Genomic DNA, 22,864 nt, shown 5'->3' with positions numbered 1-22,864 from the left:
ACCTGACGCACTGAGCCTGAAATTTATCATAATTTAAGAGAAGAGAACAATAGGAAAAATTTGCCCTCCTAATCACAACTTCCCCAGACTAATGGTATGAAAAACACATCTGACTCTCATCCTGAAGTCAGAGTCCAGATCCCCTCCCCACCCTTTTCTTTTGCAGAATGGATCTTCTCTTAACCATGTCTTAATGTAACTTTCGCTGTCTGGATAGGTTCGATTGACAAAAAGATACTGGTGTTAAATTAATTGGATTGCAGCACAGGAACAAATGGGAGGTGCTGTTCAACCGGCAAGATTGGAAGGGCGAACGGGGAAACGACGGAGAGATGACAGCAATGGGGGGCGCGGTCGATAGATTGCAAGAAAGAGTAAACGTGGTGCACATCTGAATAAGTGAGAGGCAGCAGGTGTGGGGACGAGTGAGTGAACGGGCTGAATTCAGTTGGTTGGGTGATGGTGTTTGTAGTGTTCAGGCCAATTATGGAGCAGAGGAAATTCTGCGATTCGGATCAGCCTGTCAATAGCAACTGAAGGAAACGGTGACCCAAAACCGGCATGCCTGCCTGGTTTACTGCTGGTGGTGAAGCGACGAAATTTATAAATGTCGCAATATCTGGCAGCGGTGGGATTCGAACCCACGCCCCCGAAGAGACTGGAGCCTTAATCCAGCGCCTTAGACCGCTCGGCCACGCTACCACGTCAGTGCATTAAGGAATCTGAAACTAGTGACTGGTGATTGAAATGTGCCTGGTCTTGTAAATAGCAGGGGAAACGAAAGGAAATTAAATTCGTGGACGGCAAACTCACTTCTGATGCAACCCACTATATCAGAAGCAGCTACGTGTTCACAAGGCAACGCTAATAAATAAAAGTTTGCTGCAACACACCCATTGTAAATTTCATTCAAAATTTATCCCTGTTGTGTGTTGCAAGCAGGAAGTTGGTGTAAGTAAAGTGTGATAAAATTAAGTGCGTTTGATTGGGGTAGCAATAGAGCATTTTATTGTTGGTGTATATAAGAATGCAACTAGCAGAAGAAGGCTTACGATCAATCGACCTCTGGGTTATGGGACCAGCACGCTTCCGCTGCTACACTCTGCTGTCGGTTAACAAACAATCCCGGCTGGTGCTTAGGTTCCGATGCCCCACAGTGCTGTGTGTTAGCGAGACAAATTTCAGCATCCAGCCTGTGTTGAAAACTATAGCATGGCCCTGAAACCGCCCAGAGACCCGGACCCCGCAGCACCCGTGTTTGCAGGCTGACATGGCTGCACGATGTCACAAGGACACTCTGTATTACGACACCGACAATGGGACACACACAAAATGACACACAGGAATCCGGAAAGGGTGTTTCTGGCCACACAAATGGAGGGACAGAGAAAGACACTGAAGAAACCAAAGAGAGAGAGAGACAGACAGAGCGATTAACACGAGGCAGAGACAGAGACTGAGGGAAAACCGAGACTGCGAGAGAAACAGAGAGGGAGGTAGACAGCCAGGGAAACGGAGACTGAGATGAAGAGAGAGACTTGCATGAAGGTGCGTTCTGCTGTGCAAAGAAATTCCCTGTAGTGTAAAGATGTTCCCGGTTATATAAAATTGTTCCCTCCTGTGTAAAGATGATCGCTGCTGTGTGTAGATTTTCCCTGTTGTTTAGAGATTTTGTCTGCTTTGTAAAGATGTCCGCTATTGAGTAATGTGTTTCCTGTTGTGTAAAGGTTCTCCGTGTTGTGTAACGGGCTTCCGTTTTGTGTGAAGGTATTGCCTGTTGTGTAAAGGCCAAGAGCACCATCTGGTGCTGGCGACACGGCGCTGCAGGAATGCGTTGAGAGAAAGGGTAAGGCCAAGGCTGCTCCAAGTTTGCAGCATTTGCAGCTTATGTTGGTGCGAATAAAGTGTTTTGAAAGTTGTGTTGCAGGTTCTTGTGTTTTTTGCAAGAAGGAAGTTGCTGTAAGTAAAGCATAAATTGTGATAACAAAACCTGACGCACTGAGCCTGAAATTTATCATAATTTAAGAGAAGAGAACAATAGGAAAAATTTGCCCTCCTAATCACAACTTCCCCAGACTAATGGTATGAAAAACACATCTGACTCTCATCCTGAAGTCAGAGTCCAGATCCCCTCCCCACCCTTTTCTTTTGCAGAATGGATCTTCTCTTAACCATGTCTTAATGTAACTTTCGCTGTCTGGATAGGTTCGATTGACAAAAAGATACTGGTGTTAAATTAATTGGATTGCAGCACAGGAACAAATGGGAGGTGCTGTTCAACCGGCAAGATTGGAAGGGCGAACGGGGAAACGACGGAGAGATGACAGCAATGGGGGGCGCGGTCGATAGATTGCAAGAAAGAGTAAACGTGGTGCACATCTGAATAAGTGAGAGGCAGCAGGTGTGGGGACGAGTGAGTGAACGGGCTGAATTCAGTTGGTTGGGTGATGGTGTTTGTAGTGTTCAGGCCAATTATGGAGCAGAGGAAATTCTGCGATTCGGATCAGCCTGTCAATAGCAACTGAAGGAAACGGTGACCCAAAACCGGCATGCCTGCCTGGTTTACTGCTGGTGGTGAAGCGACGAAATTTATAAATGTCGCAATATCTGGCAGCGGTGGGATTGTCGAACCCACGCCCCCGAAGAGACTGGAGCCTTAATCCAGCGCCTTAGACCGCTCGGCCACGCTACCACGTCAGTGCATTAAGGAATCTGAAACTAGTGACTGGTGATTGAAATGTGGCCTGGTCTTGTAAATAGCAGGGGAAACGAAAGGAAATTAAATTCGTGGACGGCAAACTCACTTCTGATGCAACCCACTATATCAGAAGCAGCTACGTGTTCACAAGGCAACGCTAATAAATAAAAGTTTGCTGCAACACACCCATTGTAAATTTCATTCAAAATTTATCCCTGTTGTGTGTTGCAAGCAGGAAGTTGGTGTAAGTAAAGTGTGATAAAATTAAGTGCGTTTGATTGGGGTAGCAATAGAGCATTTTATTGTTGGTGTATATAAGAATGCAACTAGCAGAAGAAGGCTTACGATCAATCGACCTCTGGGTTATGGGACCAGCACGCTTCCGCTGCTACACTCTGCTGTCGGTTAACAAACAATCCCGGCTGGTGCTTAGGTTCCGATGCCCCACAGTGCTGTGTGTTAGCGAGACAAATTTCAGCATCCAGCCTGTGTTGAAAACTATAGCATGGCCCTGAAACCGCCCAGAGACCCGGACCCCGCAGCACCCGTGTTTGCAGGCTGACATGGCTGCACGATGTCACAAGGACACTCTGTATTACGACACCGACAATGGGACACACACAAAATGACACACAGGAATCCGGAAAGGGTGTTTCTGGCCACACAAATGGAGGGACAGAGAAAGACACTGAAGAAACCAAAGAGAGAGAGAGACAGACAGAGCGATTAACACGAGGCAGAGACAGAGACTGAGGGAAAACCGAGACTGCGAGAGAAACAGAGAGGGAGGTAGACAGCCAGGGAAACGGAGACTGAGATGAAAAGAGAGACTTGCATGAAGGTGCGTTCTGCTGTGCAAAGAAATTCCCTGTAGTGTAAAGATGTTCCCGGTTATATAAAATTGTTCCCTCCTGTGTAAAGATGATCGCTGCTGTGTGTAGATTTTCCCTGTTGTTTAGAGATTTTGTCTGCTTTGTAAAGATGTCCGCTATTGAGTAATGTGTTTCCTGTTGTGTAAAGGTTCTCCGTGTTGTGTAACGGGCTTCCGTTTTGTGTGAAGGTATTGCCTGTTGTGTAAAGGCCAAGAGCACCATCTGGTGCTGGCGACACGGCGCTGCAGGAATGCGTTGAGAGAAAGGGTAAGGCCAAGGCTGCTCCAAGTTTGCAGCATTTGCAGCTTATGTTGGTGCGAATAAAGTGTTTTGAAAGTTGTGTTGCAGGTTCTTGTGTTTTTTGCAAGAAGGAAGTTGCTGTAAGTAAAGCATAAATTGTGATAACAAAACCTGACGCACTGAGCCTGAAATTTATCATAATTTAAGAGAAGAGAACAATAGGAAAAATTTGCCCTCCTAATCACAACTTCCCCAGACTAATGGTATGAAAAACACATCTGACTCTCATCCTGAAGTCAGAGTCCAGATCCCCTCCCCACCCTTTTCTTTTGCAGAATGGATCTTCTCTTAACCATGTCTTAATGTAACTTTCGCTGTCTGGATAGGTTCGATTGACAAAAAGATACTGGTGTTAAATTAATTGGATTGCAGCACAGGAACAAATGGGAGGTGCTGTTCAACCGGCAAGATTGGAAGGGCGAACGGGGAAACGACGGAGAGATGACAGCAATGGGGGGCGCGGTCGATAGATTGCAAGAAAGAGTAAACGTGGTGCACATCTGAATAAGTGAGAGGCAGCAGGTGTGGGGACGAGTGAGTGAACGGTCTGAATTCAGTTGGTTGGGTGATGGTGTTTGTAGTGTTCGGTGCGGGGTTCAGGCCAATTATGGAGCAGAGGAAATTCTGCGATTCGGATCAGCCTGTCAATAGCAACTGAAGGAAACGGTGACCCAAAACCGGTATGCCTGCCTGGTTTACTGCTGGTGGTGAAGCGACGAAATTTATAAATGTCGCAATATCTGGCAGCGGTGGGATTCGAACCCACGCCCCCGAAGAGACTGGAGCCTTAATCCAGCGCCTTAGACCGCTCGGCCACGCTACCACGTCAGTGCATTAAGGAATCTGAAACTAGTGACTGGTGATTGAAATGTGGCCTGGTCTTGTAAATAGCAGGGGAAACGAAAGGAAATTAAATTCGTGGACGGCAAACTCACTTCTGATGCAACCCACTATATCAGAAGCAGCTACGTGTTCACAAGGCAACGCTAATAAATAAAAGTTTGCTGCAACACACCCATTGTAAATTTCATTCAAAATTTATCCCTGTTGTGTGTTGCAAGCAGGAAGTTGGTGTAAGTAAAGTGTGATAAAATTAAGTGCGTTTGATTGGGGTAGCAATAGAGCATTTTATTGTTGGTGTATATAAGAATGCAACTAGCAGAAGAAGGCTTACGATCAATCGACCTCTGGGTTATGGGACCAGCACGCTTCCGCTGCTACACTCTGCTGTCGGTTAACAAACAATCCCGGCTGGTGCTTAGGTTCCGATGCCCCACAGTGCTGTGTGTTAGCGAGACAAATTTCAGCATCCAGCCTGTGTTGAAAACTATAGCATGGCCCTGAAACCGCCCAGAGACCCGGACCCCGCAGCACCCGTGTTTGCAGGCTGACATGGCTGCACGATGTCACAAGGACACTCTGTATTACGACACTGACAATGGGACACACACAAAATGACACACAGGAATCCGGAAAGGGTGTTTCTGGCCACACAAATGGAGGGACAGAGAAAGACACTGAGGAAACCAAAGAGAGAGAGAGACAGACAGAGCGATTAACACGAGGCAGAGACAGAGACTGAGGGAAAACCGAGACTGCGAGAGAAACAGAGAGGGAGGTAGACAGCCAGGGAAACGGAGACTGAGATGAAGAGAGAGACTTGCATGAAGGTGCGTTCTGCTGTGCAAAGAAATTCCCTGTAGTGTAAAGATGTTCCCTGTTATATAAAATTGTTCCCTCCTGTGTAAAGATGATCGCTGCTGATTATAGATTTTCCCTGTTGTTTTGAGATTTTGTCTGCTTTGTAAAGATGTCCGCTATTGAGTAATGTGTTTGCTGTTGTGTAAAGGTTCTCCGTGTTGTGTAACGGGGTTCCGTTTTGTGTGAAGGTATTGCCTGTTGTGTAAAGGCCAAGAGCACCATCTGGTGCTGGCGACACGGCGCTGCAGGAATGCGTTGAGAGAAAGGGTAAGGCCAAGGCTGCTCCAAGTTTGCAGCATTTGCAGCTTATGTTGGTGCGAATAAAGTGTTTTGAAAGTTGTGTTGCAGGTTCTTGTGTTTTTTGCAAGAAGGAAGTTGCTGTAAGTAAAGCATAAATTGTGATAACAAAACCTGACGCACTGAGCCTGAAATTTATCATAATTTAAGAGAAGAGAACAATAGGAAAAATTTGCCCTCCTAATCACAACTTCCCCAGACTAATGGTATGAAAAACACATCTGACTCTCATCCTGAAGTCAGAGTCCAGATCCCCTCCCCACCCTTTTCTTTTGCAGAATGGATCTTCTCTTAACCATGTCTTAATGTAACTTTCGCTGTCTGGATAGCAACTGAAGGAAAAGGTGACCCAAAACCGGCATGCCTGCCTGGTTTACTGCTGGTGGTGAAGCGACGAAATTTATAAATGTCGCAATATCTGGCAGCGGTGGGATTCGAACCCACGCCCCCGAAGAGACTGGAGCCTTAATCCAGCGCCTTAGACCGCTCGGCCACGCTACCACGTCAGTGCGCTAAGGAATCTGAAACTAGTGACTGGTGATTGAAATGTGGCCTGCTCTTGTAAATAGCAGGGGAAACGAAAGGAAATTAAATTCGTGGACGGCAAACTCACTTCTGATGCAACCCACTATATCAGAAGCAGCTACGTGTTCACAAGGCAACACTAATAAATAAAAGTTTGCTGCAACACACCCATTGTAAATTTCATTCAAAATTTATCCCTGTTGTGTGTTGCAAGCAGGAAGTTGGTGTAAGTAAAGTGTGATAAAATTAAGTGCGTTTGATTGGGGTAGCAATAGAGCATTTTATTGTTGGTGTATATAAGAATGCAACTAGCAGAAGAAGGCTTACGATCAATCGACCTCTGGGTTATGGGACCAGCACGCTTCCGCTGCTACACTCTGCTGTCGGTTAGCAAACAATCCCGGCTGGTGCTTAGGTTCCGATGCCCCACAGTGCTGTGTGTTAGCGAGACAAATTTCAGCATCCAGCCTGTGTTGAAAACTATAGCATGGCCCTGAAACCGCCCAGAGACCCGGACACCGCAGCACCCGTGTTTGCAGGCTGACATGGCTGCACGATGTCACAAGGACACTCTGTATTACGACACCGACAATGGGACACACACAAAATGACACACAGGAATCCGGAAAGGGTGTTTCTGGCCACACAAATGGAGGGACAGAGAAAGACACTGAAGAAACCAAAGAGAGAGAGAGACAGACAGAGCGATTAACACGAGGCAGAGACAGAGACTGAGGGAAAACCGAGACTGCGAGAGAAACAGAGAGGGAGGTAGACAGCCAGGGAAACGGAGACTGAGATGAAAAGAGAGACTTGCATGAAGGTGCGTTCTGCTGTGCAAAGAAATTCCCTGTAGTGTAAAGATGTTCCCGGTTATATAAAATTGTTCCCTCCTGTGTAAAGATGATCGCTGCTGTGTGTAGATTTTCCCTGTTGTTTAGAGATTTTGTCTGCTTTGTAAAGATGTCCGCTATTGAGTAATGTGTTTCCTGTTGTGTAAAGGTTCTCCGTGTTGTGTAACGGGCTTCCGTTTTGTGTGAAGGTATTGCCTGTTGTGTAAAGGCCAAGAGCACCATCTGGTGCTGGCGACACGGCGCTGCAGGAATGCGTTGAGAGAAAGGGTAAGGCCAAGGCTGCTCCAAGTTTGCAGCATTTGCAGCTTATGTTGGTGCGAATAAAGTGTTTTGAAAGTTGTGTTGCAGGTTCTTGTGTTTTTTGCAAGAAGGAAGTTGCTGTAAGTAAAGCATAAATTGTGATAACAAAACCTGACGCACTGAGCCTGAAATTTATCATAATTTAAGAGAAGAGAACAATAGGAAAAATTTGCCCTCCTAATCACAACTTCCCCAGACTAATGGTATGAAAAACACATCTGACTCTCATCCTGAAGTCAGAGTCCAGATCCCCTCCCCACCCTTTTCTTTTGCAGAATGGATCTTCTCTTAACCATGTCTTAATGTAACTTTCGCTGTCTGGATAGGTTCGATTGACAAAAAGATACTGGTGTTAAATTAATTGGATTGCAGCACAGGAACAAATGGGAGGTGCTGTTCAACCGGCAAGATTGGAAGGGCGAACGGGGAAACGACGGAGAGATGACAGCAATGGGGGGCGCGGTCGATAGATTGCAAGAAAGAGTAAACGTGGTGCACATCTGAATAAGTGAGAGGCAGCAGGTGTGGGGACGAGTGAGTGAACGGGCTGAATTCAGTTGGTTGGGTGATGGTGTTTGTAGTGTTCGGTGCGGGGTTCAGGCCAATTATGGAGCAGAGGAAATTCTGCGATTCGGATCAGCCTGTCAATAGCAACTGAAGGAAACGGTGACCCAAAACCGGCATGCCTGCCTGGTTTACTGCTGGTGGTGAAGCGACGAAATTTATAAATGTCGCAATATCTGGCAGCGGTGGGATTCGAACCCACGCCCCCGAAGAGACTGGAGCCTTAATCCAGCGCCTTAGACCGCTCGGCCACGCTACCACGTCAGTGCATTAAGGAATCTGAAACTAGTGACTGGTGATTGAAATGTGGCCTGGTCTTGTAAATAGCAGGGGAAACGAAAGGAAATTAAATTCGTGGACGGCAAACTCACTTCTGATGCAACCCACTATATCAGAAGCAGCTACGTGTTCACAAGGCAACGCTAATAAATAAAAGTTTGCTGCAACACACCCATTGTAAATTTCATTCAAAATTTATCCCTGTTGTGTGTTGCAAGCAGGAAGTTGGTGTAAGTAAAGTGTGATAAAATTAAGTGCGTTTGATTGGGGTAGCAATAGAGCATTTTATTGTTGGTGTATATAAGAATGCAACTAGCAGAAGAAGGCTTACGATCAATCGACCTCTGGGTTATGGGACCAGCACGCTTCCGCTGCTACACTCTGCTGTCGGTTAACAAACAATCCCGGCTGGTGCTTAGGTTCCGATGCCCCACAGTGCTGTGTGTTAGCGAGACAAATTTCAGCATCCAGCCTGTGTTGAAAACTATAGCATGGCCCTGAAACCGCCCAGAGACCCGGACCCCGCAGCACCCGTGTTTGCAGGCTGACATGGCTGCACGATGTCACAAGGACACTCTGTATTACGACACTGACAATGGGACACACACAAAATGACACACAGGAATCCGGAAAGGGTGTTTCTGGCCACACAAATGGAGGGACAGAGAAAGACACTGAGGAAACCAAAGAGAGAGAGAGACAGACAGAGCGATTAACACGAGGCAGAGACAGAGACTGAGGGAAAACCGAGACTGCGAGAGAAACAGAGAGGGAGGTAGACAGCCAGGGAAACGGAGACTGAGATGAAGAGAGAGACTTGCATGAAGGTGCGTTCTGCTGTGCAAAGAAATTCCCTGTAGTGTAAAGATGTTCCCTGTTATATAAAATTGTTCCCTCCTGTGTAAAGATGATCGCTGCTGATTATAGATTTTCCCTGTTGTTTTGAGATTTTGTCTGCTTTGTAAAGATGTCCGCTATTGAGTAATGTGTTTGCTGTTGTGTAAAGGTTCTCCGTGTTGTGTAACGGGGTTCCGTTTTGTGTGAAGGTATTGCCTGTTGTGTAAAGGCCAAGAGCACCATCTGGTGCTGGCGACACGGCGCTGCAGGAATGCGTTGAGAGAAAGGGTAAGGCCAAGGCTGCTCCAAGTTTGCAGCATTTGCAGCTTATGTTGGTGCGAATAAAGTGTTTTGAAAGTTGTGTTGCAGGTTCTTGTGTTTTTTGCAAGAAGGAAGTTGCTGTAAGTAAAGCATAAATTGTGATAACAAAACCTGACGCACTGAGCCTGAAATTTATCATAATTTAAGAGAAGAGAACAATAGGAAAAATTTGCCCTCCTAATCACAACTTCCCCAGACTAATGGTATGAAAAACACATCTGACTCTCATCCTGAAGTCAGAGTCCAGATCCCCTCCCCACCCTTTTCTTTTGCAGAATGGATCTTCTCTTAACCATGTCTTAATGTAACTTTCGCTGTCTGGATAGCAACTGAAGGAAAAGGTGACCCAAAACCGGCATGCCTGCCTGGTTTACTGCTGGTGGTGAAGCGACGAAATTTATAAATGTCGCAATATCTGGCAGCGGTGGGATTCGAACCCACGCCCCCGAAGAGACTGGAGCCTTAATCCAGCGCCTTAGACCGCTCGGCCACGCTACCACGTCAGTGCGCTAAGGAATCTGAAACTAGTGACTGGTGATTGAAATGTGGCCTGCTCTTGTAAATAGCAGGGGAAACGAAAGGAAATTAAATTCGTGGACGGCAAACTCACTTCTGATGCAACCCACTATATCAGAAGCAGCTACGTGTTCACAAGGCAACACTAATAAATAAAAGTTTGCTGCAACACACCCATTGTAAATTTCATTCAAAATTTATCCCTGTTGTGTGTTGCAAGCAGGAAGTTGGTGTAAGTAAAGTGTGATAAAATTAAGTGCGTTTGATTGGGGTAGCAATAGAGCATTTTATTGTTGGTGTATATAAGAATGCAACTAGCAGAAGAAGGCTTACGATCAATCGACCTCTGGGTTATGGGACCAGCACGCTTCCGCTGCTACACTCTGCTGTCGGTTAGCAAACAATCCCGGCTGGTGCTTAGGTTCCGATGCCCCACAGTGCTGTGTGTTAGCGAGACAAATTTCAGCATCCAGCCTGTGTTGAAAACTATAGCATGGCCCTGAAACCGCCCAGAGACCCGGACACCGCAGCACCCGTGTTTGCAGGCTGACATGGCTGCACGATGTCACAAGGACACTCTGTATTACGACACCGACAATGGGACACACACAAAATGACACACAGGAATCCGGAAAGGGTGTTTCTGGCCACACAAATGGAGGGACAGAGAAAGACACTGAAGAAACCAAAGAGAGAGAGAGACAGACAGAGCGATTAACACGAGGCAGAGACAGAGACTGAGGGAAAACCGAGACTGCGAGAGAAACAGAGAGGGAGGTAGACAGCCAGGGAAACGGAGACTGAGATGAAAAGAGAGACTTGCATGAAGGTGCGTTCTGCTGTGCAAAGAAATTCCCTGTAGTGTAAAGATGTTCCCGGTTATATAAAATTGTTCCCTCCTGTGTAAAGATGATCGCTGCTGTGTGTAGATTTTCCCTGTTGTTTAGAGATTTTGTCTGCTTTGTAAAGATGTCCGCTATTGAGTAATGTGTTTCCTGTTGTGTAAAGGTTCTCCGTGTTGTGTAACGGGCTTCCGTTTTGTGTGAAGGTATTGCCTGTTGTGTAAAGGCCAAGAGCACCATCTGGTGCTGGCGACACGGCGCTGCAGGAATGCGTTGAGAGAAAGGGTAAGGCCAAGGCTGCTCCAAGTTTGCAGCATTTGCAGCTTATGTTGGTGCGAATAAAGTGTTTTGAAAGTTGTGTTGCAGGTTCTTGTGTTTTTTGCAAGAAGGAAGTTGCTGTAAGTAAAGCATAAATTGTGATAACAAAACCTGACGCACTGAGCCTGAAATTTATCATAATTTAAGAGAAGAGAACAATAGGAAAAATTTGCCCTCCTAATCACAACTTCCCCAGACTAATGGTATGAAAAACACATCTGACTCTCATCCTGAAGTCAGAGTCCAGATCCCCTCCCCACCCTTTTCTTTTGCAGAATGGATCTTCTCTTAACCATGTCTTAATGTAACTTTCGCTGTCTGGATAGGTTCGATTGACAAAAAGATACTGGTGTTAAATTAATTGGATTGCAGCACAGGAACAAATGGGAGGTGCTGTTCAACCGGCAAGATTGGAAGGGCGAACGGGGAAACGACGGAGAGATGACAGCAATGGGGGGCGCGGTCGATAGATTGCAAGAAAGAGTAAACGTGGTGCACATCTGAATAAGTGAGAGGCAGCAGGTGTGGGGACGAGTGAGTGAACGGGCTGAATTCAGTTGGTTGGGTGATGGTGTTTGTAGTGTTCGGTGCGGGGTTCAGGCCAATTATGGAGCAGAGGAAATTCTGCGATTCGGATCAGCCTGTCAATAGCAACTGAAGGAAACGGTGACCCAAAACCGGCATGCCTGCCTGGTTTACTGCTGGTGGTGAAGCGACGAAATTTATAAATGTCGCAATATCTGGCAGCGGTGGGATTCGAACCCACGCCCCCGAAGAGACTGGAGCCTTAATCCAGCGCCTTAGACCGCTCGGCCACGCTACCACGTCAGTGCATTAAGGAATCTGAAACTAGTGACTGGTGATTGAAATGTGGCCTGGTCTTGTAAATAGCAGGGGAAACGAAAGGAAATTAAATTCGTGGACGGCAAACTCACTTCTGATGCAACCCACTATATCAGAAGCAGCTACGTGTTCACAAGGCAACGCTAATAAATAAAAGTTTGCTGCAACACACCCATTGTAAATTTCATTCAAAATTTATCCCTGTTGTGTGTTGCAAGCAGGAAGTTGGTGTAAGTAAAGTGTGATAAAATTAAGTGCGTTTGATTGGGGTAGCAATAGAGCATTTTATTGTTGGTGTATATAAGAATGCAACTAGCAGAAGAAGGCTTACGATCAATCGACCTCTGGGTTATGGGACCAGCACGCTTCCGCTGCTACACTCTGCTGTCGGTTAACAAACAATCCCGGCTGGTGCTTAGGTTCCGATGCCCCACAGTGCTGTGTGTTAGCGAGACAAATTTCAGCATCCAGCCTGTGTTGAAAACTATAGCATGGCCCTGAAACCGCCCAGAGACCCGGACCCCGCAGCACCCGTGTTTGCAGGCTGACATGGCTGCACGATGTCACAAGGACACTCTGTATTACGACACTGACAATGGGACACACACAAAATGACACACAGGAATCCGGAAAGGGTGTTTCTGGCCACACAAATGGAGGGACAGAGAAAGACACTGAGGAAACCAAAGAGAGAGAGAGACAGACAGAGCGATTAACACGAGGCAGAGACAGAGACTGAGGGAAAACCGAGACTGCGAGAGAAACAGAGAGGGAGGTAGACAGCCAGGGAAACGGAGACTGAGATGAAGAGAGAGACTTGCATGAAGGTGCGTTCTGCTGTGCAAAGAAATTCCCTGTAGTGTAAAGATGTTCCCTGTTATATAAAATTGTTCCCTCCTGTGTAAAGATGATCGCTGCTGATTATAGATTTTCCCTGTTGTTTTGAGATTTTGTCTGCTTTGTAAAGATGTCCGCTATTGAGTAATGTGTTTGCTGTTGTGTAAAGGTTCTCCGTGTTGTGTAACGGGGTTCCGTTTTGTGTGAAGGTATTGCCTGTTGTGTAAAGGCCAAGAGCACCATCTGGTGCTGGCGACACGGCGCTGCAGGAATGCGTTGAGAGAAAGGGTAAGGCCAAGGCTGCTCCAAGTTTGCAGCATTTGCAGCTTATGTTGGTGCGAATAAAGTGTTTTGAAAGTTGTGTTGCAGGTTCTTGTGTTTTTTGCAAGAAGGAAGTTGCTGTAAGTAAAGCATAAATTGTGATAACAAAACCTGACGCACTGAGCCTGAAATTTATCATAATTTAAGAGAAGAGAACAATAGGAAAAATTTGCCCTCCTAATCACAACTTCCCCAGACTAATGGTATGAAAAACACATCTGACTCTCATCCTGAAGTCAGAGTCCAGATCCCCTCCCCACCCTTTTCTTTTGCAGAATGGATCTTCTCTTAACCATGTCTTAATGTAACTTTCGCTGTCTGGATAGCAACTGAAGGAAAAGGTGACCCAAAACCGGCATGCCTGCCTGGTTTACTGCTGGTGGTGAAGCGACGAAATTTATAAATGTCGCAATATCTGGCAGCGGTGGGATTCGAACCCACGCCCCCGAAGAGACTGGAGCCTTAATCCAGCGCCTTAGACCGCTCGGCCACGCTACCACGTCAGTGCGCTAAGGAATCTGAAACTAGTGACTGGTGATTGAAATGTGGCCTGCTCTTGTAAATAGCAGGGGAAACGAAAGGAAATTAAATTCGTGGACGGCAAACTCACTTCTGATGCAACCCACTATATCAGAAGCAGCTACGTGTTCACAAGGCAACACTAATAAATAAAAGTTTGCTGCAACACACCCATTGTAAATTTCATTCAAAATTTATCCCTGTTGTGTGTTGCAAGCAGGAAGTTGGTGTAAGTAAAGTGTGATAAAATTAAGTGCGTTTGATTGGGGTAGCAATAGAGCATTTTATTGTTGGTGTATATAACAATGCAACTAGCAGAAGAAGGCTTACGATCAATCGACCTCTGGGTTATGGGACCAGCACGCTTCCGCTGCTACACTCTGCTGTCGGTTAGCAAACAATCCCGGCTGGTGCTTAGGTTCCGATGCCCCACAGTGCTGTGTGTTAGCGAGACAAATTTCAGCATCCAGCCTGTGTTGAAAACTATAGCATGGCCCTGAAACCGCCCAGAGACCCGGACACCGCAGCACCCGTGTTTGCAGGCTGACATGGCTGCACGATGTCACAAGGACACTCTGTATTACGACACCGACAATGGGACACACACAAAATGACACACAGGAATCCGGAAAGGGTGTTTCTGGCCACACAAATGGAGGGACAGAGAAAGACACTGAAGAAACCAAAGAGAGAGAGAGACAGACAGAGCGATTAACACGAGGCAGAGACAGAGACTGAGGGAAAACCGAGACTGCGAGAGAAACAGAGAGGGAGGTAGACAGCCAGGGAAACGGAGACTGAGATGAAAAGAGAGACTTGCATGAAGGTGCGTTCTGCTGTGCAAAGAAATTCCCTGTAGTGTAAAGATGTTCCCGGTTATATAAAATTGTTCCCTCCTGTGTAAAGATGATCGCTGCTGTGTGTAGATTTTCCCTGTTGTTTAGAGATTTTGTCTGCTTTGTAAAGATGTCCGCTATTGAGTAATGTGTTTCCTGTTGTGTAAAGGTTCTCCGTGTTGTGTAACGGGCTTCCGTTTTGTGTGAAGGTATTGCCTGTTGTGTAAAGGCCAAGAGCACCATCTGGTGCTGGCGACACGGCGCTGCAGGAATGCGTTGAGAGAAAGGGTAAGGCCAAGGCTGCTCCAAGTTTGCAGCATTTGCAGCTTATGTTGGTGCGAATAAAGTGTTTTGAAAGTTGTGTTGCAGGTTCTTGTGTTTTTTGCAAGAAGGAAGTTGCTGTAAGTAAAGCATAAATTGTGATAACAAAACCTGACGCACTGAGCCTGAAATTTATCATAATTTAAGAGAAGAGAACAATAGGAAAAATTTGCCCTCCTAATCACAACTTCCCCAGACTAATGGTATGAAAAACACATCTGACTCTCATCCTGAAGTCAGAGTCCAGATCCCCTCCCCACCCTTTTCTTTTGCAGAATGGATCTTCTCTTAACCATGTCTTAATGTAACTTTCGCTGTCTGGATAGGTTCGATTGACAAAAAGATACTGGTGTTAAATTAATTGGATTGCAGCACAGGAACAAATGGGAGGTGCTGTTCAACCGGCAAGATTGGAAGGGCGAACGGGGAAACGACGGAGAGATGACAGCAATGGGGGGCGCGGTCGATAGATTGCAAGAAAGAGTAAACGTGGTGCACATCTGAATAAGTGAGAGGCAGCAGGTGTGGGGACGAGTGAGTGAACGGGCTGAATTCAGTTGGTTGGGTGATGGTGTTTGTAGTGTTCGGTGCGGGGTTCAGGCCAATTATGGAGCAGAGGAAATTCTGCGATTCGGATCAGCCTGTCAATAGCAACTGAAGGAAACGGTGACCCAAAACCGGCATGCCTGCCTGGTTTACTGCTGGTGGTGAAGCGACGAAATTTATAAATGTCGCAATATCTGGCAGCGGTGGGATTCGAACCCACGCCCCCGAAGAGACTGGAGCCTTAATCCAGCGCCTTAGACCGCTCGGCCACGCTACCACGTCAGTGCATTAAGGAATCTGAAACTAGTGACTGGTGATTGAAATGTGGCCTGGTCTTGTAAATAGCAGGGGAAACGAAAGGAAATTAAATTCGTGGACGGCAAACTCACTTCTGATGCAACCCACTATATCAGAAGCAGCTACGTGTTCACAAGGCAACGCTAATAAATAAAAGTTTGCTGCAACACACCCATTGTAAATTTCATTCAAAATTTATCCCTGTTGTGTGTTGCAAGCAGGAAGTTGGTGTAAGTAAAGTGTGATAAAATTAAGTGCGTTTGATTGGGGTAGCAATAGAGCATTTTATTGTTGGTGTATATAAGAATGCAACTAGCAGAAGAAGGCTTACGATCAATCGACCTCTGGGTTATGGGACCAGCACGCTTCCGCTGCTACACTCTGCTGTCGGTTAACAAACAATCCCGGCTGGTGCTTAGGTTCCGATGCCCCACAGTGCTGTGTGTTAGCGAGACAAATTTCAGCATCCAGCCTGTGTTGAAAACTATAGCATGGCCCTGAAACCGCCCAGAGACCCGGACCCCGCAGCACCCGTGTTTGCAGGCTGACATGGCTGCACGATGTCACAAGGACACTCTGTATTACGACACTGACAATGGGACACACACAAAATGACACACAGGAATCCGGAAAGGGTGTTTCTGGCCACACAAATGGAGGGACAGAGAAAGACACTGAGGAAACCAAAGAGAGAGAGAGACAGACAGAGCGATTAACACGAGGCAGAGACAGAGACTGAGGGAAAACCGAGACTGCGAGAGAAACAGAGAGGGAGGTAGACAGCCAGGGAAACGGAGACTGAGATGAAGAGAGAGACTTGCATGAAGGTGCGTTCTGCTGTGCAAAGAAATTCCCTGTAGTGTAAAGATGTTCCCTGTTATATAAAATTGTTCCCTCCTGTGTAAAGATGATCGCTGCTGATTATAGATTTTCCCTGTTGTTTTGAGATTTTGTCTGCTTTGTAAAGATGTCCGCTATTGAGTAATGTGTTTGCTGTTGTGTAAAGGTTCTCCGTGTTGTGTAACGGGGTTCCGTTTTGTGTGAAGGTATTGCCTGTTGTGTAAAGGCCAAGAGCACCATCTGGTGCTGGCGACACGGCGCTGCAGGAATGCGTTGAGAGAAAGGGTAAGGCCAAGGCTGCTCCAAGTTTGCAGCATTTGCAGCTTATGTTGGTGCGAATAAAGTGTTTTGAAAGTTGTGTTGCAGGTTCTTGTGTTTTTTGCAAGAAGGAAGTTGCTGTAAGTAAAGCATAAATTGTGATAACAAAACCTGACGCACTGAGCCTGAAATTTATCATAATTTAAGAGAAGAGAACAATAGGAAAAATTTGCCCTCCTAATCACAACTTCCCCAGACTAATGGTATGAAAAACACATCTGACTCTCATCCTGAAGTCAGAGTCCAGATCCCCTCCCCACCCTTTTCTTTTGCAGAATGGATCTTCTCTTAACCATGTCTTAATGTAACTTTCGCTGTCTGGATAGCAACTGAAGGAAAAGGTGACCCAAAACCGGCATGCCTGCCTGGTTTACTGCTGGTGGTGAAGCGACGAAATTTATAAATGTCGCAATATCTGGCAGCGGTGGGATTCGAACCCACGCCCCCGAAGAGACTGGAGCCTTAATCCAGCGCCTTAGACCGCTCGGCCACGCTACCACGTCAGTGCGCTAAGGAATCTGAAACTAGTGACTGGTGATTGAAATGTGGCCTGCTCTTGTAAATAGCAGGGGAAACGAAAGGAAATTAAATTCGTGGACGGCAAACTCACTTCTGATGCAACCCACTATATCAGAAGCAGCTACGTGTTCACAAGGCAACACTAATAAATAAAAGTTTGCTGCAACACACCCATTGTAAATTTCATTCAAAATTTATCCCTGTTGTGTGTTGCAAGCAGGAAGTTGGTGTAAGTAAAGTGTGATAAAATTAAGTGCGTTTGATTGGGGTAGCAATAGAGCATTTTATTGTTGGTGTATATAACAATGCAACTAGCAGAAGAAGGCTTACGATCAATCGACCTCTGGGTTATGGGACCAGCACGCTTCCGCTGCTACACTCTGCTGTCGGTTAGCAAACAATCCCGGCTGGTGCTTAGGTTCCGATGCCCCACAGTGCTGTGTGTTAGCGAGACAAATTTCAGCATCCAGCCTGTGTTGAAAACTATAGCATGGCCCTGAAACCGCCCAGAGACCCGGACACCGCAGCACCCGTGTTTGCAGGCTGACATGGCTGCACGATGTCACAAGGACACTCTGTATTACGACACCGACAATGGGACACACACAAAATGACACACAGGAATCCGGAAAGGGTGTTTCTGGCCACACAAATGGAGGGACAGAGAAAGACACTGAAGAAACCAAAGAGAGAGAGAGACAGACAGAGCGATTAACACGAGGCAGAGACAGAGACTGAGGGAAAACCGAGACTGCGAGAGAAACAGAGAGGGAGGTAGACAGCCAGGGAAACGGAGACTGAGATGAAAAGAGAGACTTGCATGAAGGTGCGTTCTGCTGTGCAAAGAAATTCCCTGTAGTGTAAAGATGTTCCCGGTTATATAAAATTGTTCCCTCCTGTGTAAAGATGATCGCTGCTGTGTGTAGATTTTCCCTGTTGTTTAGAGATTTTGTCTGCTTTGTAAAGATGTCCGCTATTGAGTAATGTGTTTCCTGTTGTGTAAAGGTTCTCCGTGTTGTGTAACGGGCTTCCGTACTGTGTGAAGGTATTGCCTGTTGTGTAAAGGCCAAGAGCACCATCTGGTGCTGGCGACACGGCGCTGCAGGAATGCGTTGAGAGAAAGGGTAAGGCCAAGGCTGCTCCAAGTTTGCAGCATTTGCAGCTTATGTTGGTGCGAATAAAGTGTTTTGAAAGTTGTGTTGCAGGTTCTTGTGTTTTTTGCAAGAAGGAAGTTGCTGTAAGTAAAGCATAAATTGTGATAACAAAACCTGACGCACTGAGCCTGAAATTGATCATAATTTAAGAGAAGAGAACAATAGGAAAAATTTGCCCTCCTAATCACAACTTCCCCAGACTAATGGTATGAAAAACACATCTGACTCTCATCCTGAAGTCAGAGTCCAGATCCCCTCCCCACCCTTTTCTTTTGCAGAATGGATCTTCTCTTAACCATGTCTTAATGTAACTTTCGCTGTCTGGATAGGTTCGATTGACAAAAAGATACTGGTGTTAAATTAATTGGATTGCAGCACAGGAACAAATGGGAGGTGCTGTTCAACCGGCAAGATTGGAAGGGCGAACGGGGAAACGACGGAGAGATGACAGCAATGGGGGGCGCGGTCGATAGATTGCAAGAAAGAGTAAACGTGGTGCACATCTGAATAAGTGAGAGGCAGCAGGTGTGGGGACGAGTGAGTGAACGGGCTGAATTCAGTTGGTTGGGTGATGGTGTTTGTAGTGTTCGGTGCGGGGTTCAGGCCAATTATGGAGCAGAGGAAATTCTGCGATTCGGATCAGCCTGTCAATAGCAACTGAAGGAAACGGTGACCCAAAACCGGCATGCCTGCCTGGTTTACTGCTGGTGGTGAAGCGACGAAATTTATAAATGTCGCAATATCTGGCAGCGGTGGGATTCGAACCCACGCCCCCGAAGAGACTGGAGCCTTAATCCAGCGCCTTAGACCGCTCGGCCACGCTACCACGTCAGTGCGCTAAGCAATCTGAAACTAGTGACTGGTGATTGAAATGTGGCCTGGTCTTGTAAATAGCAGGGGAAACGAAAGGAAATTAAATTCGTGGACGGCAAACTCACTTCTGATGCAACCCACTATATCAGAAGCAGCTACGTGTTCACAAGGCAACGCTAATAAATAAAAGTTTGCTGCAACACACCCATTGTAAATTTCATTCAAAATTTATCCCTGTTGTGTGTTGCAAGCAGGAAGTTGGTGTAAGTAAAGTGTGATAAAATTAAGTGCGTTTGATTGGGGTAGCAATAGAGCATTTTATTGTTGGTGTATATAAGAATGCAACTAGCAGAAGAAGGCTTACGATCAATCGACCTCTGGGTTATGGGACCAGCACGCTTCCGCTGCTACACTCTGCTGTCGGTTAGCAAACAATCCCGGCTGGTGCTTAGGTTCCGATGCCCCACAGTGCTGTGTGTTAGCGAGACAAATTTCAGCATCCAGCCTGTGTTGAAAACTATAGCATGGCCCTGAAACCGCCCAGAGACCCGGACACCGCAGCACCCGTGTTTGCAGGCTGACATGGCTGCACGATGTCACAAGGACACTCTGTATTACGACACCGACAATGGGACACACACAAAATGACACACAGGAATCCGGAAAGGGTGTTTCTGGCCACACAAATGGAGGGACAGAGAAAGACACTGAAGAAACCAAAGAGAGAGAGAGACAGACAGAGCGATTAACACGAGGCAGAGACAGAGACTGAGGGAAAACCGAGACTGCGAGAGAAACAGAGAGGGAGGTAGACAGCCAGGGAAACGGAGACTGAGATGAAAAGAGAGACTTGCATGAAGGTGCGTTCTGCTGTGCAAAGAAATTCCCTGTAGTGTAAAGATGTTCCCGGTTATATAAAATTGTTCCCTCCTGTGTAAAGATGATCGCTGCTGTGTGTAGATTTTCCCTGTTGTTTAGAGATTTTGTCTGCTTTGTAAAGATGTCCGCTATTGAGTAATGTGTTTCCTGTTGTGTAAAGGTTCTCCGTGTTGTGTAACGGGCTTCCGTTTTGTGTGAAGGTATTGCCTGTTGTGTAAAGGCCAAGAGCACCATCTGGTGCTGGCGACACGGCGCTGCAGGAATGCGTTGAGAGAAAGGGTAAGGCCAAGGCTGCTCCAAGTTTGCAGCATTTGCAGCTTATGTTGGTGCGAATAAAGTGTTTTGAAAGTTGTGTTGCAGGTTCTTGTGTTTTTTGCAAGAAGGAAGTTGCTGTAAGTAAAGCATAAATTGTGATAACAAAACCTGACGCACTGAGCCTGAAATTTATCATAATTTAAGAGAAGAGAACAATAGGAAAAATTTGCCCTCCTAATCACAACTTCCCCAGACTAATGGTATGAAAAACACATCTGACTCTCATCCTGAAGTCAGAGTCCAGATCCCCTCCCCACCCTTTTCTTTTGCAGAATGGATCTTCTCTTAACCATGTCTTAATGTAACTTTCGCTGTCTGGATAGCAACTGAAGGAAAAGGTGACCCAAAACCGGCATGCCTGCCTGGTTTACTGCTGGTGGTGAAGCGACGAAATTTATAAATGTCGCAATATCTGGCAGCGGTGGGATTCGAACCCACGCCCCCGAAGAGACTGGAGCCTTAATCCAGCGCCTTAGACCGCTCGGCCACGCTACCACGTCAGTGCATTAAGGAATCTGAAACTAGTGACTGGTGATTGAAATGTGGCCTGCTCTTGTAAATAGCAGGGGAAACGAAAGGAAATTAAATTCGTGGACGGCAAACTCACTTCTGATGCAACCCACTATATCAGAAGCAGCTACGTGTTCACAAGGCAACGCTAATAAATAAAAGTTTGCTGCAACACACCCATTGTAAATTTCATTCAAAATTTATCCCTGTTGTGTGTTGCAAGCAGGAAGTTGGTGTAAGTAAAGTGTGATAAAATTAAGTGCGTTTGATTGGGGTAGCAATAGAGCATTTTATTGTTGGTGTATATAAGAATGCAACTAGCAGAAGAAGGCTTACGATCAATCGACCTCTGGGTTATGGGACCAGCACGCTTCCGCTGCTACACTCTGCTGTCGGTTAGCAAACAATCCCGGCTGGTGCTTAGGTTCCGATGCCCCACAGTGCTGTGTGTTAGCGAGACAAATTTCAGCATCCAGCCTGTGTTGAAAACTATAGCATGGCCCTGAAACCGCCCAGAGACCCGGACACCGCAGCACCCGTGTTTGCAGGCTGACATGGCTGCACGATGTCACAAGGACACTCTGTATTACGACACCGACAATGGGACACACACAAAATGACACACAGGAATCCGGAAAGGGTGTTTCTGGCCACACAAATGGAGGGACAGAGAAAGACACTGAAGAAACCAGAGAGAGAGACAGACAGAGCGATTAACACGAGGCAGAGACAGAGACTGAGGGAAAACCGAGACTGCGAGAGAAACAGAGAGGGAGGTAGACAGCCAGGGAAACGGAGACTGAGATGAAAAGAGAGACTTGCATGAAGGTGCGTTCTGCTGTGCAAAGAAATTCCCTGTAGTGTAAAGATGTTCCCGGTTATATAAAATTGTTCCCTCCTGTGTAAAGATGATCGCTGCTGTGTGTAGATTTTCCCTGTTGTTTAGAGATTTTGTCTGCTTTGTAAAGATGTCCGCTATTGAGTAATGTGTTTCCTGTTGTGTAAAGGTTCTCCGTGTTGTGTAACGGGCTTCCGTTTTGTGTGAAGGTATTGCCTGTTGTGTAAAGGCCAAGAGCACCATCTGGTGCTGGCGACACGGCGCTGCAGGAATGCGTTGAGAGAAAGGGTAAGGCCAAGGCTGCTCCAAGTTTGCAGCATTTGCAGCTTATGTTGGTGCGAATAAAGTGTTTTGAAAGTTGTGTTGCAGGTTCTTGTGTTTTTTGCAAGAAGGAAGTTGCTGTAAGTAAAGCATAAATTGTGATAACAAAACCTGACGCACTGAGCCTGAAATTTATCATAATTTAAGAGAAGAGAACAATAGGAAAAATTTGCCCTCCTAATCACAACTTCCCCAGACTAATGGTATGAAAAACACATCTGACTCTCATCCTGAAGTCAGAGTCCAGATCCCCTCCCCACCCTTTTCTTTTGCAGAATGGATCTTCTCTTAACCATGTCTTAATGTAACTTTCGCTGTCTGGATAGGTTCGATTGACAAAAAGATACTGGTGTTAAATTAATTGGATTGCAGCACAGGAACAAATGGGAGGTGCTGTTCAACCGGCAAGATTGGAAGGGCGAACGGGGAAACGACGGAGAGATGACAGCAATGGGGGGCGCGGTCGATAGATTGCAAGAAAGAGTAAACGTGGTGCACATCTGAATAAGTGAGAGGCAGCAGGTGTGGGGACGAGTGAGTGAACGGGCTGAATTCAGTTGGTTGGGTGATGGTGTTTGTAGTGTTCGGTGCGGGGTTCAGGCCAATTATGGAG

The 22,864-nt window shown here is 46.3% G+C and overlaps 11 non-coding genes across 11 annotated transcripts; all 11 read right to left on the bottom strand.

Moving 5' to 3' along the window:
- Positions 1 to 620: 620 nt before the first annotated feature.
- On the bottom strand, positions 621 to 702 carry trnal-aag (transfer RNA leucine (anticodon AAG)). The gene has a single exon. It is a non-coding gene; the product is annotated as a tRNA-Leu (tRNA).
- A 3,909-nt stretch (positions 703 to 4,611) lies between these two features.
- Positions 4,612 to 4,693, bottom strand: trnal-aag (transfer RNA leucine (anticodon AAG)). Its single transcript has one exon. It is a non-coding gene; the product is annotated as a tRNA-Leu (tRNA).
- Positions 4,694 to 6,287: 1,594 nt separating this feature from the next.
- trnal-aag (transfer RNA leucine (anticodon AAG)) lies at positions 6,288 to 6,369 on the bottom strand. Its single transcript has one exon. It is a non-coding gene; the product is annotated as a tRNA-Leu (tRNA).
- Positions 6,370 to 8,288: 1,919 nt separating this feature from the next.
- Positions 8,289 to 8,370, bottom strand: trnal-aag (transfer RNA leucine (anticodon AAG)). Its single transcript has one exon. It is a non-coding gene; the product is annotated as a tRNA-Leu (tRNA).
- Positions 8,371 to 9,964: 1,594 nt separating this feature from the next.
- On the bottom strand, positions 9,965 to 10,046 carry trnal-aag (transfer RNA leucine (anticodon AAG)). Its single transcript has one exon. It is a non-coding gene; the product is annotated as a tRNA-Leu (tRNA).
- Positions 10,047 to 11,965: 1,919 nt separating this feature from the next.
- On the bottom strand, positions 11,966 to 12,047 carry trnal-aag (transfer RNA leucine (anticodon AAG)). Its single transcript has one exon. It is a non-coding gene; the product is annotated as a tRNA-Leu (tRNA).
- Positions 12,048 to 13,641: 1,594 nt separating this feature from the next.
- trnal-aag (transfer RNA leucine (anticodon AAG)) lies at positions 13,642 to 13,723 on the bottom strand. The gene has a single exon. It is a non-coding gene; the product is annotated as a tRNA-Leu (tRNA).
- A 1,919-nt stretch (positions 13,724 to 15,642) lies between these two features.
- trnal-aag (transfer RNA leucine (anticodon AAG)) lies at positions 15,643 to 15,724 on the bottom strand. Its single transcript has one exon. It is a non-coding gene; the product is annotated as a tRNA-Leu (tRNA).
- A 1,594-nt stretch (positions 15,725 to 17,318) lies between these two features.
- trnal-aag (transfer RNA leucine (anticodon AAG)) lies at positions 17,319 to 17,400 on the bottom strand. The gene has a single exon. It is a non-coding gene; the product is annotated as a tRNA-Leu (tRNA).
- Positions 17,401 to 19,319: 1,919 nt separating this feature from the next.
- Positions 19,320 to 19,401, bottom strand: trnal-aag (transfer RNA leucine (anticodon AAG)). Its single transcript has one exon. It is a non-coding gene; the product is annotated as a tRNA-Leu (tRNA).
- Positions 19,402 to 20,995: 1,594 nt separating this feature from the next.
- Positions 20,996 to 21,077, bottom strand: trnal-aag (transfer RNA leucine (anticodon AAG)). The gene has a single exon. It is a non-coding gene; the product is annotated as a tRNA-Leu (tRNA).
- Positions 21,078 to 22,864: the final 1,787 nt, after the last annotated feature.

This window comes from Somniosus microcephalus, unplaced genomic scaffold (assembly GCF_052327205.1).
Source record: "Somniosus microcephalus isolate GS21.2 unplaced genomic scaffold, FLI_Smic_1.0 scaffold59, whole genome shotgun sequence".
Taxonomy (NCBI): Eukaryota; Metazoa; Chordata; class Chondrichthyes; order Squaliformes; family Somniosidae; genus Somniosus; species Somniosus microcephalus.
Note: the sequence above shows the minus strand (reverse complement) of the source record. Positions and strands in the feature narration are given on the sequence as shown.